This window comes from Cannabis sativa, chromosome 2, assembly GCF_029168945.1.
Source record: "Cannabis sativa cultivar Pink pepper isolate KNU-18-1 chromosome 2, ASM2916894v1, whole genome shotgun sequence".
Taxonomy (NCBI): domain Eukaryota; kingdom Viridiplantae; phylum Streptophyta; class Magnoliopsida; order Rosales; family Cannabaceae; genus Cannabis; species Cannabis sativa.
In genome coordinates this window covers 33,428,091-33,439,576 of record NC_083602.1, presented here as the reverse complement: position 1 = coordinate 33,439,576, position 11,486 = coordinate 33,428,091, and the positions used below count along the sequence as shown (strand labels likewise).

The 11,486-nt window shown below is 41.0% G+C and overlaps 1 long non-coding RNA gene across 1 annotated transcript; it reads left to right on the top strand.

The window, feature by feature from the left end:
• Positions 1 to 1,809: 1,809 nt before the first annotated feature.
• LOC133034940 (uncharacterized) lies at positions 1,810 to 3,204 on the top strand. Its single transcript, XR_009686241.1, has 2 exons — positions 1,810 to 2,290; positions 2,778 to 3,204. It is a non-coding gene; the product is annotated as an uncharacterized LOC133034940 (long non-coding RNA).
• The last annotated feature ends 8,282 nt before the right edge of the window (positions 3,205 to 11,486 follow it).

Here is an 11,486-nt window from a genome sequence, read left to right as displayed (position 1 = left end):
CAGTGGGTCCTAGTTAATGATTTTGTAGCCGTGTTGATATTTATTTTATTAAGCTATCTACACGCCAAACTACATAATAAATTTAGCCCAGCTCTCTTTGAAAAGACCCAACACTTGCCCCCATTTTGAAGTTGTTAGGAAAGGCCATAACTTATTCAAATATTCAATCCACGAATATACATTATTTTATTAAATGTATATACATGATAAATTAATATGGGTTAGAATTTGGGGATAAAGTGTGATTAAAGTGAATGGGATTTTATTTTAAAATTAATTAATGATAAGAGAAGTAGTTTATTCATGCTAAATATAATAATTTATTTCTACACATTAGTAATATGAGACTATCTCCAATATATCATCTTCACATTTTGACCTAGAAAGTGTGGGTGTAATAAAAACCTTTAAGAGACCGCATGATTGAAACATGATATTTGAAAGAATCCCTTAAGGCTAAATTGCAAAATTTGTGAGAGTACACGTCAATAAATTTATAGATTTTTAACACAACCCGATACTAAAAATTGTCAAATATTGACCGAAAGGTCCCAAACGGAGGTTAAGACGGAGACAACAGAAGTTTTTAACTCGCTCTGATACTATGTTAGAATTTAGAATTAAGATGGGATTAAGGTGAATAAAGTTTCATCTCAAAATTAATTGATAATGAGAGAAGTAGTTCATTCATCCTATCTATGACAGTTTATTTTTACACATTAATAAAGACGAATCCACTAATAATAATGAGGGGCTATAACCCTACGAACAAATTTTTTTTTTTTTTTGAAAAATTAAATGTAAATTTTTTAATTTGATAATTGTATATTAAATTAGCAGAAAAAAATCCCACAAAATTAAATAAATTTAGTAAAAGTGATTATTAATTATAATATATATTAATATTTTTTTAATTATAAATAAATTATCACAAAATAAAATTTATGATCATTATATGACAATTTACACTACACAATTGTTTTGGTTGTTCTGCGCAAAACATACAATTTTCTTCGTTAAATATTTTGAATTTAAGACAAAGAAAGACTAAATAAGAAAAAGTAAATGATTATGTACGTGGAAAACCATTTCCATACAATTATAGATTACTAATAATAATTACTTTTTTTTTTAGAATAACTAATAATAATCTATATATATATATATATATATATATAAAGAAGAAGTATACAAGAGTGACATGGCATTCTTTTCTACTCCTTAATTCTCTAATTTTATTAATTTTTTAATAAGTGCATATATATATATATATTAATTAGATTAATTTAAATTTCTCTCCTTGATTTACTATTTTTTTTAAATATGTTCCAAATTACCCTATCAATATCTACAACAAATAATAATAAATAATCTAATTATTTATTTTTAAAAGAAAAAATACTCGGTTAGACTTAAAAAAATATATTGTTGAGCTTATAAAAAAAATACTATTTCTCTTTCGTTATATAAAAAAAAGCCCTAAATTTTCTAAACCTTCAATTTTCTTAGGTCTCAGCCGCACTTTTCTTTCTCAGCCGCACCTTCAATGGTTTCGTTTAAAATGGTAGATTCTTTAATTCCCAGCTGTTAAGGGAGATTGTTTTGTGAGCAATGAGAATTGCTTTCTTGGATTGTGTTCTTTTCGTTTTCTTTCTTTAGTTGTCGATTTTGGTATTGAACGTGGGTTGGATCTTGATTTGGGTACATATGGTGCATTGATTAAGAAGTTAGTTGATTTGTCGTTATATAATTCACTGTACTAAATAGTGTTTCTGTAAAAAAAAAAAAAAAATTGGGTTAAAATTTAAGGGCATACTCATTATCTGAGATCAGTGAATAGAAAAAGAACTGTTGACTAGGTATTGCTGGATGTAAATATCCAAAACAACCACGACCAACTCCCAGCCTTCTCTTAAGATCTATAAGGTTGCTGATTGGGTGCACAACCTATTCAAAATGAGTAATTAAAATGATATACATCCCATATAGCAAGAAAAAAATCTTCTGTCCCAAAAACCATATCTCCACCCTGTCCCACCAATAAACTTAAGCCACTTGTTTTTTCATTTATTAGGTATTTTAATAAAAATTTATAACGTTAACTATGGTTAAGTCAACAGTTAACTTTTATCCTATAATTAATGTTATATTTTCTCTCTCTCAGAATTGTAAAAGTCTTATTTTAATTCAATATCAATATACAAACAAATTTCATTTTTTTTTATCTTCCTCCTCCAACGATTTTTTCTTTCCTGGGTTTCTCCTACTTTATTGAAGAAAAAGAAAACAAGTAAGCTTTATTTTTTGTGTTTTTTTATTTGATATTTTTATGGATCTCTCCTATTTTATTGAAGAAAATACGTAAGCTCTATTTTCTATTTTTTTATTTTTATTTTCTTTCTTTAAAATGAATGTTCACATAAACTTTATATTCAAATCACATATATATATAATATATTTTTTTTTTTGCTTTTACTGTATTACAAGTATATAGAATTATATATAATCAAATATTATATTTTATTCATTCGTTTTTTAAGGATTTATATTTTATAAAATGTAAAAAATATCTTGTTTTATTCACTATATCTTATTCTTATTATATATATATATTAATTTTTACTTTTTAAAATTTTATTACATTAGTTTGATTCTATATATTTTCTTATAGTTATAGTTATTAGTTTACTTTATAATAAATTATCAATTATTAATATTTAATTTATTAATTAATATATTTTTAACATCTGACTTATTTATATATACATAATATACAGGATTATGAATATTGATACAAATAATGAAGAACAACACTCCAACAATCAAAGGAATGAAGATTAAGAAGCTACAAATGATTACGCTATAAAAATAATGCAAATTCATTCCAACATTCGTGATGATGAGATACCAAAGGTTAGTATGGAATTTGAACCTGAAGAACAAGCTTATAATTTTTATAATGTTTATGCTTATAAGGTTGGTTTTAGCATACGGAGAAGCAAAAGAATTTGTTATTTTTAATAATTGTGTGAAATTTAGTTATATATATAAAAGATGTTATATAAATTCATACGAATGAATGAATTTGATTTCAAAAAAAAATAAAAAAATCATACAAGCAAAACAAAAGAGTTGGACGAAAATAGCAGTGGGGTATGATATAAATGTACATTTGTCAATAAAAAAATCTAGTTATTTTTATAATAGTTCAGTATATATATTGATAAAATTATTAAATGTTACCATTTTTTTTAAAAAAGAAAGAGAAGAATTATGTACCTGCAAAAAAAAATTGTCAAACTAATTAATATATATATACAATATTTATTAAAAAAATATAAATATATTGAATAATAAATAAACATTAGCACAAGATAGAAGATAGGAACGAAAGAATATGATATATATATATAGTTAATTTATTAGTTAGTATTATTATTGTTATTGAATTAAGAGAGAGAATATAGCATAAATTGTAGGATGAAAATTAACTACCTTATTTACTTTGAAAGATATTGACATTGAACTAAAATAAGACTTTTACAATTTTGAGAGAAAGAATATAGCATTAATTATGGGATGAAAATTAACTATTGACTTAACTTTAGTTAACGTTAAAAAATTAATAAAATACCTAATAAATAAAAAAACAAGTGGTTTAAATTTATTGGTGGGACAAGGTGGAGACATGGTTTTTGGGAGAGAAGATTTTTTTCCTAGATAGTGGTAAAAGAAAGACAAATATATTTCACCTCAAAAGCCACAATCTTTTCGAGCAATGAGGTAGAATCATCCCATGTATATACATATTCAATAGTTTTTACTTTCGTCAATATCTGATTGGATAGCGTTTTTATGCTTAGTCTCGTGAGGAGATTCGGATCACATTGTTATGTTTAGTCTCAAAGCCACAATTGGTGATATTTGCCATTAATATTCTCTTTCTATTTTCAACTCAATCTAACATTTTTACAACAAGCCATCTACAAATTTCTTTCAATGATTCATAGATGATTCACATGTGAGAAAAGAGTTGTTGCTCCAGAATTCGCCCAAAATACGTGGACCAGTCGAGAGGGGACACGTGGATCAGATAACTTGTAAACATTTGCTAAGTCTTTGTGCGCCACCAGGAAGCGCTGTTAACATGGGTCCCGGAGGAGGCACCGGGAGTGCAAGGTACTCCAGGAAGCTAGTATAGCGTGAAGGCTCTCCGGGATGTGTCAGGTCTCTCCCGAGCAATCAAGTCGCATTTAATGCTGCATGGGAGGAAGCGTGTTGGGACTGTAACATGCAATAAAGTCTGACGGCACAACCCCCAAACAGCAGCGCTACAGTAATGATCATTTAAGTCTAGCGACGGCTACTCTGCGAAGAGTCACGTCAATCACAAGGCAAAAAGGACATTCTTCATAAAAGCCCTACAGCACCTAGGGATTTGACCATGCATCACCCATGGTATATTCATCGGAAATGCCCAACTTTATGGATACTTACAGACACATGTGTAAGAACAATTCTAGGGATTACCCCACCAAAACACTATAAATACCCCCTCAAAGCTCATTTAATGGGGTCGAGAATCTTGGTTTGCAAAAGAGCAATAAGAGAAAATACTCACCAAGAACATTCTCTGTATTTAAGAGAAAAACATTCTCTCAAGTGTAGAATCTGTATTAAATACATCCATTAATAACAGAGGCTCGTGGACTAAGGCTCATTAACGCCCCAACCACGTAAAAAATCGTCATCTCACTTTCTTACAACTCTTTATTATAATCATATTTTAATAGTTGCCGAAAACCTCGGTCAACATTTTGGTGCTTTCATTGAGAGCTGAGGAAAGCTGCTACATAACAAGCATTTGACTTCACAACAATGGTGGAGACAAGAGCTACACGTCATCCTCGCCCTCTAGAAGACGCTCAAGATCCCAATGAGGAAGATGTAGCCTCAAGGGCAGCAGAGGAGTCCGAGGAAGAAGAAGAAGAGATAGTTCCCGACGAGAACTACGAGGAACACCTCGACGAGTATGCCTATGACGGAGGAAGCTACTCGGAGTTGGTGCTCCTTAGACAAAAAGCTATCGATCATGAACCGAGATCGAAGCTCGAAAGTGCAAAATCAAAAATGCGGGAAGTGATGCTAGCCATGCGTAAAGCCATGGAGGCAGCTCGTATTCACGGGCATCCCAAGGCGATGGCAGCTGGGCTCGACGGGAGCCGCCGACGTCTTCGCCTAACTCCCACAGCAAAGACCTAGGCAACCTAGCCATATAAGGCACCCTGCTGAGGAAAACCAAACAAGAAACCCTACTTCTACCCCCGGGCGAAAGAAAAGGTGCAGGATCCGCGAAGGGTCCGCTCAGATTTCCCTAAAGGGAAAGGTCCGCAGAGGGGCAAGCCCCAAAGAGGGAGTCTTGGCCCTCAGGATCGAGGGGACCGGAAAAGCGTTTCCGTGCACCAGGAACCAGGGGGTAGAGGAAGAAGAGGACAGAGATGTCCTCCCATTGATCTGAGAAATCAAATCAATGGGAATCAAGGTGACCTCCGGGATCACCTTGACCAAAAAAGATACAGGCCCGTGGTCTCCTCGGAAACTGTAAACGAAGGGATTATGGCGGAACTTGCCATACTTCGAAAAGATATTGCTCGAGTCTCCCGGAGGCAGAAGGGAGACGACTCCGACTCAGCATGCTGAGGATCGGGAGCCTTGTGCCAAACATATCCTGGAGGCGGAGCTCCCTAAAAACTTCAAGATGCCCGAAATGGCGGCATATACTGGGAACTCCGACCCCAGCGATCACTTGTCACGGTTCAACCGTGTCATGACAGTCATGCGGGTCAGCAATGACGCCAAATGCTTGTGCTTCCCCCTCACTCTGAGCGGATCAGCAGAGGAATGGTTCAAGAAACTGGAACCAGGATCGGTGGGTTGCTGGAACAAACTCCAAACCAACTTCCGGAGACAATTTGTCGCTGCCAGGAAGGTCAACTTGGAGGTTAGTGCCTTGACCAACATCAAGCAACTGCCCACCGAGACCTTGAAGAATTACATCAAGAGGTTCCGAGAGGAAGCCTCGAAGACCAAGAAGGTCGACGACGGACAACAGCTTGCGCTTCTCCAAGCAGGAATCCGCACTGGGACTCCCTTCTGGAACGAGTTGCAGCAAGAAGGCGCTGCTAGCCTTCAGGACTTCCAGAAGCGAGTCCAAAAATATATTAACCTCGAAGAAGCCCAGATCGTGGCTTACGGAGGCTACTATCCCACCGGGATAGCGGGATACATGCCAGGGGTGTCGCCCTCGGGTACTGTCCCGACCGCAACTCCACCGGTAAGTGGCATACAGTTCTCCGCTACTCCCGGATACAGCCAGGGTCAAGCTTTGGCACCGGCGTCTTCCCATTACGGCAACCCGTCCGGGGTGAATGGGCGAGCTCCTTCACAGGCTGCCCCGACTGCTAGCTTAACAGGCCCTACCCAGGGGTCGAGGAGTAAAAGGTCCTCCAAGGGCAGCACCCGAACGGGAGAGAAGCGCCAAAAGAAGGGGTACACACCCCAATATACTTAGTACACGGAGCTCACGGACTCCCAGGAACGTGTATATTTTGCCACTAGGAAAAATACACACTACCGGAGGCCCCAGCCGTTGTACAAAGATAGCTCCCGGAGAGATCCGAGTAAAAGATGCGAGTACCACAACGACATTGGTCATAGCACCAATGAGTGTAAAAATCTCAAAGACGAGATTGAAAATTTGATCCGTTTGGGCCACCTCTATGAGTGGATCAAAAATAGGTTGCCCCACCTTAATCCAGGGCAGGTGGCCGGGGGTATGCCTCCGGGAACGCCAGGGGGTACAGCAGAGTATTGCCTCCACCGCTCCCCCGCAGTGACACCCGGCCGTATCCCCGGCTACCGCCCCGCCTAATGGACGGGTAGCCATGATCTCCGGAGGTCCCCATATCGGAGGAAACACTCGCAAGGAGCGAAAAAGATATGCCGAGGCCGCAAGACACAGTGAGGTGTGGGAGGTTACTCAACTCCCGGCTCAAAGGCCTCGGCTAATGGACCAGCCCATAACGTTCACGGAAGAAGACGCCAAGACGGTGCGTTTTCCTCACCACGACCCGCTGGTCATAGAGACCCCCATCGCAAATAAGGTGGTGGCTAGGGTCCTAATTGACAATGGGAGTTCCGTGAACTTGCTCTTCAAAGAAGCCTTCACTGCGATAGGGTTGACCGACCGGGACCTCTCGCCTAGTGGATCACAGCTCACAGGGTTTAACGGGACGACGCTAATCCCGATGGGAAAAGTTAGGCTCCCAGTTACCCTATGCCCGGATACCCCCCAGAGCACATTTAAGTATTGCACCTTCGTGGTGGTAGACTGTCCAACAGCCTACAACGCAATCCTAGGCCAACCGGCCCTCGTCGACTTTGGTGCAATTACTTCAATCCGACATCTATGCCTAAAATTCCCTACCCAGGAAGCCGGAGTCGGAACGGTGAGGGGAAATCAGGGAGAGGCTGTGCAATGTTACAATGTTGCCACCCACTTACCGTACTCATGGTCCGGGGCCCCCTGAGATAGAGAAGGCTGAAGAGGACGAGTTGGATCCTCGCATAGGGTCCGAAAGGGTCGTGGAACCAATGGAGGACGTCGAAGAAATACCAGTGTGCGACGACGACTCCACCAAAGTACTCCGGATAGGGAAGAGCCTAGATCCGGAGGAAAAGGATAAAATAATAAAAACACTGAAGGGCGCCATCGACATCTTTGCGTGGCGCCAAGAAGACATGACCGGCATCAGCCCTCATGTCATCACCCATGTACTCAATGACAACCCGGACATGCCCCCTGTACAGCAAAAGAGACGCCCGCTCGACTCGGTGAAAGCCGAGGCCTTAGAGAAAGAGGTGGACAAACTTTTGTCCAATGGCATGATCCGCGACGTATACTATCCGGAATGGCTGGCCAATCCGATCCTGGTGCCCAAGCCGAACGGGACTTGGCGGGTTTGTATAGATTTCACAGATCTAAACAAAGCCTGCCCAAAGGACTGCTTTCCGCTGCCCAGGATCGACCAGATGGTAGACGCCACGTCCGGATTTAAGCTGCTGTCTTTCATGGATGCCTATGCTGGGTACAACCAAATAAAAATGCATACGGCAGACCAGGAGTGCACTAGCTTCAGGACCGATAAGGGGGTATACTGCTACCTAGTCATGCCTTTCGGACTGAAAAACGCCGGAGCAACCTATCAAAGAATGGTTAACCGGATGTTTAAAAGCCTCCTGGGACGAAACATGGAGGTATATGTAGATGACATGCTCGTCAAATCCAAAGCATGCAACAGCCATGCAAGCGACTTAGAAGAATGTTTCGAAGTCGTCCGAAGATACGGCATGAAGCTCAATCCGAAAAAATGCACCTTCGGGGTCAAGTCGGGAAAATTCCTGGGCTTCATAGTCAGCCAAAGGGGGATCGAAGCGAACCCGGAGAAAATCCAAGCTCTCCTGGACATGCCATCCCCCAAGAAACATAAGGACGTGCAGAGCTTGACCGGAAAGGTAGCCGCACTGAGCCGCTTTATCTCACGATCCACGGACAAGTGCATACCCTTCTTCAACATACTGAAAAATGCCAAAAGTTCGAATGGTCAGATGAATGCGAGGAGGCATTCAAAAGGTTAAAAGACCACATGGCCAAACCTCCTATCCTATCAAAACCCGTCCTTGGAGAAGACTTGTTCCTTTACTTGGCCGTCTCCGAGCACGCGGTCAGCGCTGCGCTGGTCCGGGAGGAAGAAAAAATTCAGCACCCCGTGTACTATGTTAGTAAGCGCATGGTAGGGGTCGAGACAAGGTACCCGGTCATTGAAAAATTAGTATTCTGCCTCCTGATGGCATCAAGGAAGTTGAGACCATACTTCCAAGCCCATCCGATTAGAATCTTGACCAATCATCCGCTCCGGCAGGTTCTCTAGAAGCCCGAAGCATCCGAAAGACTCCTCAAGTGGGCGATGGAGCTGAGTCAGTTCGACTTACATTACGTGCCCCGGATTTCCATAAAAGGCCAAGCCTTGGCAGACTTCATCACCGAATGCAATGAAGCCGAGGCAACAGCCAATACACCGGAACCACCAATCCCCACTTGGAGAGTATTTGTGGACAGAGCTTCTAATGAGAACGGCTCAGGAGCAGGAGTGGCTATGACATCACCTACTGGATTGCGGCTCCAGGCGGCACTCTGATTCAACTTCACAGCTTCGAATAATGAAGCCGAATATGAGGCCCTGATAGCAGGGCTAAAATTGGCTAAAGCTGTAGGAGCCAAGAGAGTGGAAGTCTACAGTGATTCTCAGCTGGTCGTAAACCAAGTTTCCGGAGAATACCAAACTCGCGGCGAACGGATGGCCGCGTACGTAGCAATAGTCCGAGAACTGCTCCACGAGTTCACGGACTACAAAGTAGAAAGAATCCCCCGAGAGAAGAATGCTCATGCGGACTGTCTGGCTAAGTTAGCCTCGGACAGCGAAATCGAAGAGCTGGGGGTAGTACCAGTGGAACGCTTGGCAGAGCCAAGCATCAAAATAAAAGAGACCACACAAACGGTTGGGCAAGAACCCAGCTGGATGGTCCCCATCATAAAGTACATAACCACAGGTGAGTTGCCCCAAGAGAGGGCACTGTCTCGAAAGATTCAGTATCAAGCTCATCGTTATGTAATGATGGACCACATTCTCTACCGGAGAGGACTCAGCATGCCTTATTTAAGGTGTGTATCGGACCCTGAAGCTAGACAAATCATGCTAGAGGTCCATGAAGGGTTCTGTGGAGATCATACAGGAGGACCCAGCCTCTCAAAGAAAATATTGAGGCAAGGGTACTTCTGGCCAACAATGAAAAAAGATTGTATAGACTATGTCCAAAAGTGTGACTCGTGCCAAAGGTACGCGAACATACCGAGAGCCCCTCCAAATGAGATCACTTTGATGACCGGCCCCTGGCCCTTCGCGGTCTGGGGAATAGATCTCATCGAGTCTCTACCTACGGGAAAAGGAGGGGTAAAGTATGCAATAGTAGCAGTGGACTACTTCACCAAGTGGACAGAGGCTGAGCCTATGAAGACAATAACTGCTAAGAAGGCATTGGACTTTGTTATCAAAAACATAGTGTGTCGATACGGCTTGCCTCACAAAATAGTCTCAGACAATGGAAAGCAATTTGATTGCGAGGAATTTACTGACTTCTGCAACCGACACGGAGTGGTAAAAAGCTTCTCCGCGGTAGCCCGGCCTCAAACAAACGGCCGGGCGGAAGCAGTCAATAAAATCCTAAAAGTCACCTTGAAAAAGAAGCTACTGGCCTGTAAAAATAACTGGCCTGAAGAATTGCCAAGGGTATTGTGGGCCTACCGGACGACCCCCAGAACCACAACCGGTCACTCGCCGTTCTTAATGGCGTACGGTTGTGAAGCAATGGTCCCAGTGGAAACATTATTCCCATCCCACAGGAGGACGACTTATGATCCGGCCACCAATCAGGCACTGCTCCAAGAGGCTTTGGATCAAGTCGAAGAACTCCGGGATGAGTCTCAAATACGGATGGCTGCTTATCAAAAGAAGGTGACCAAGTATTTTAACTCCAAGGTTAAAAACAGAAAATTCGCTATTGGGGATATGGTCCTAAGAAGGGTTTTTCCAGCCACCCAAGAACCCGGAGTGGGGGTTCTTGGACCAAATTGGGAAGGACCATATGAAATCGAGGACGAAATCGGTTCTGGCACTTACAAACTAAAAAGAATGGACGGAACCACCGTCCCAAGAGCCTGGAATGCCGATCACCTCAGAAAATATTACCAGTAGCGAATTTAACTTAGATTTTGTTCAAAGGGTTTGTACCGTCCAAATGTATACCTCCTCTATATTAAATAAAACTGAGTGCCTTAAAAACAAAGTTTCTATGCCACTCAGGGGGGTACTAGGGTATACCGCACGGACAAACAAAAACAAACTAAGTAAAATATCCTGACCCAAAGGGCAGGTCAAAAAGTATGCACAAAAATAAAAAGCATAAGTATAAAAACCCTGAGCCAAAGGACAGGTTAGAATATATAAGTGTGACAAATAAAGATCGCATAAAAAATATCCTGGCCCAAAGGGCAGGTCATATACATATAAATGGCCCGGGGACAGGCCTTAAGATATAATTGTCTCCCCTTCAAATAAAAGCTGCCGCCTATATGTAAATTGTTCTAAGGTAGCAGCAAACATGTACAAACAAAAAAAAAAAAAGAGTTATAAAAGAAATGGGTAGAATCTGGGTCAATAATACGGCAGCTCAGTCAGCCCGCGGAGGAAGACGAGGTCAAATCCGTGCCTCAAGCGCAGCATCAAGCTTCTTCTTCTTTTCCCGAAATCTGGCAATCATCTCCTCAGGTTTGGGATAAAAAGTAAGCTTGATACTCTGGTCGTTGGTGG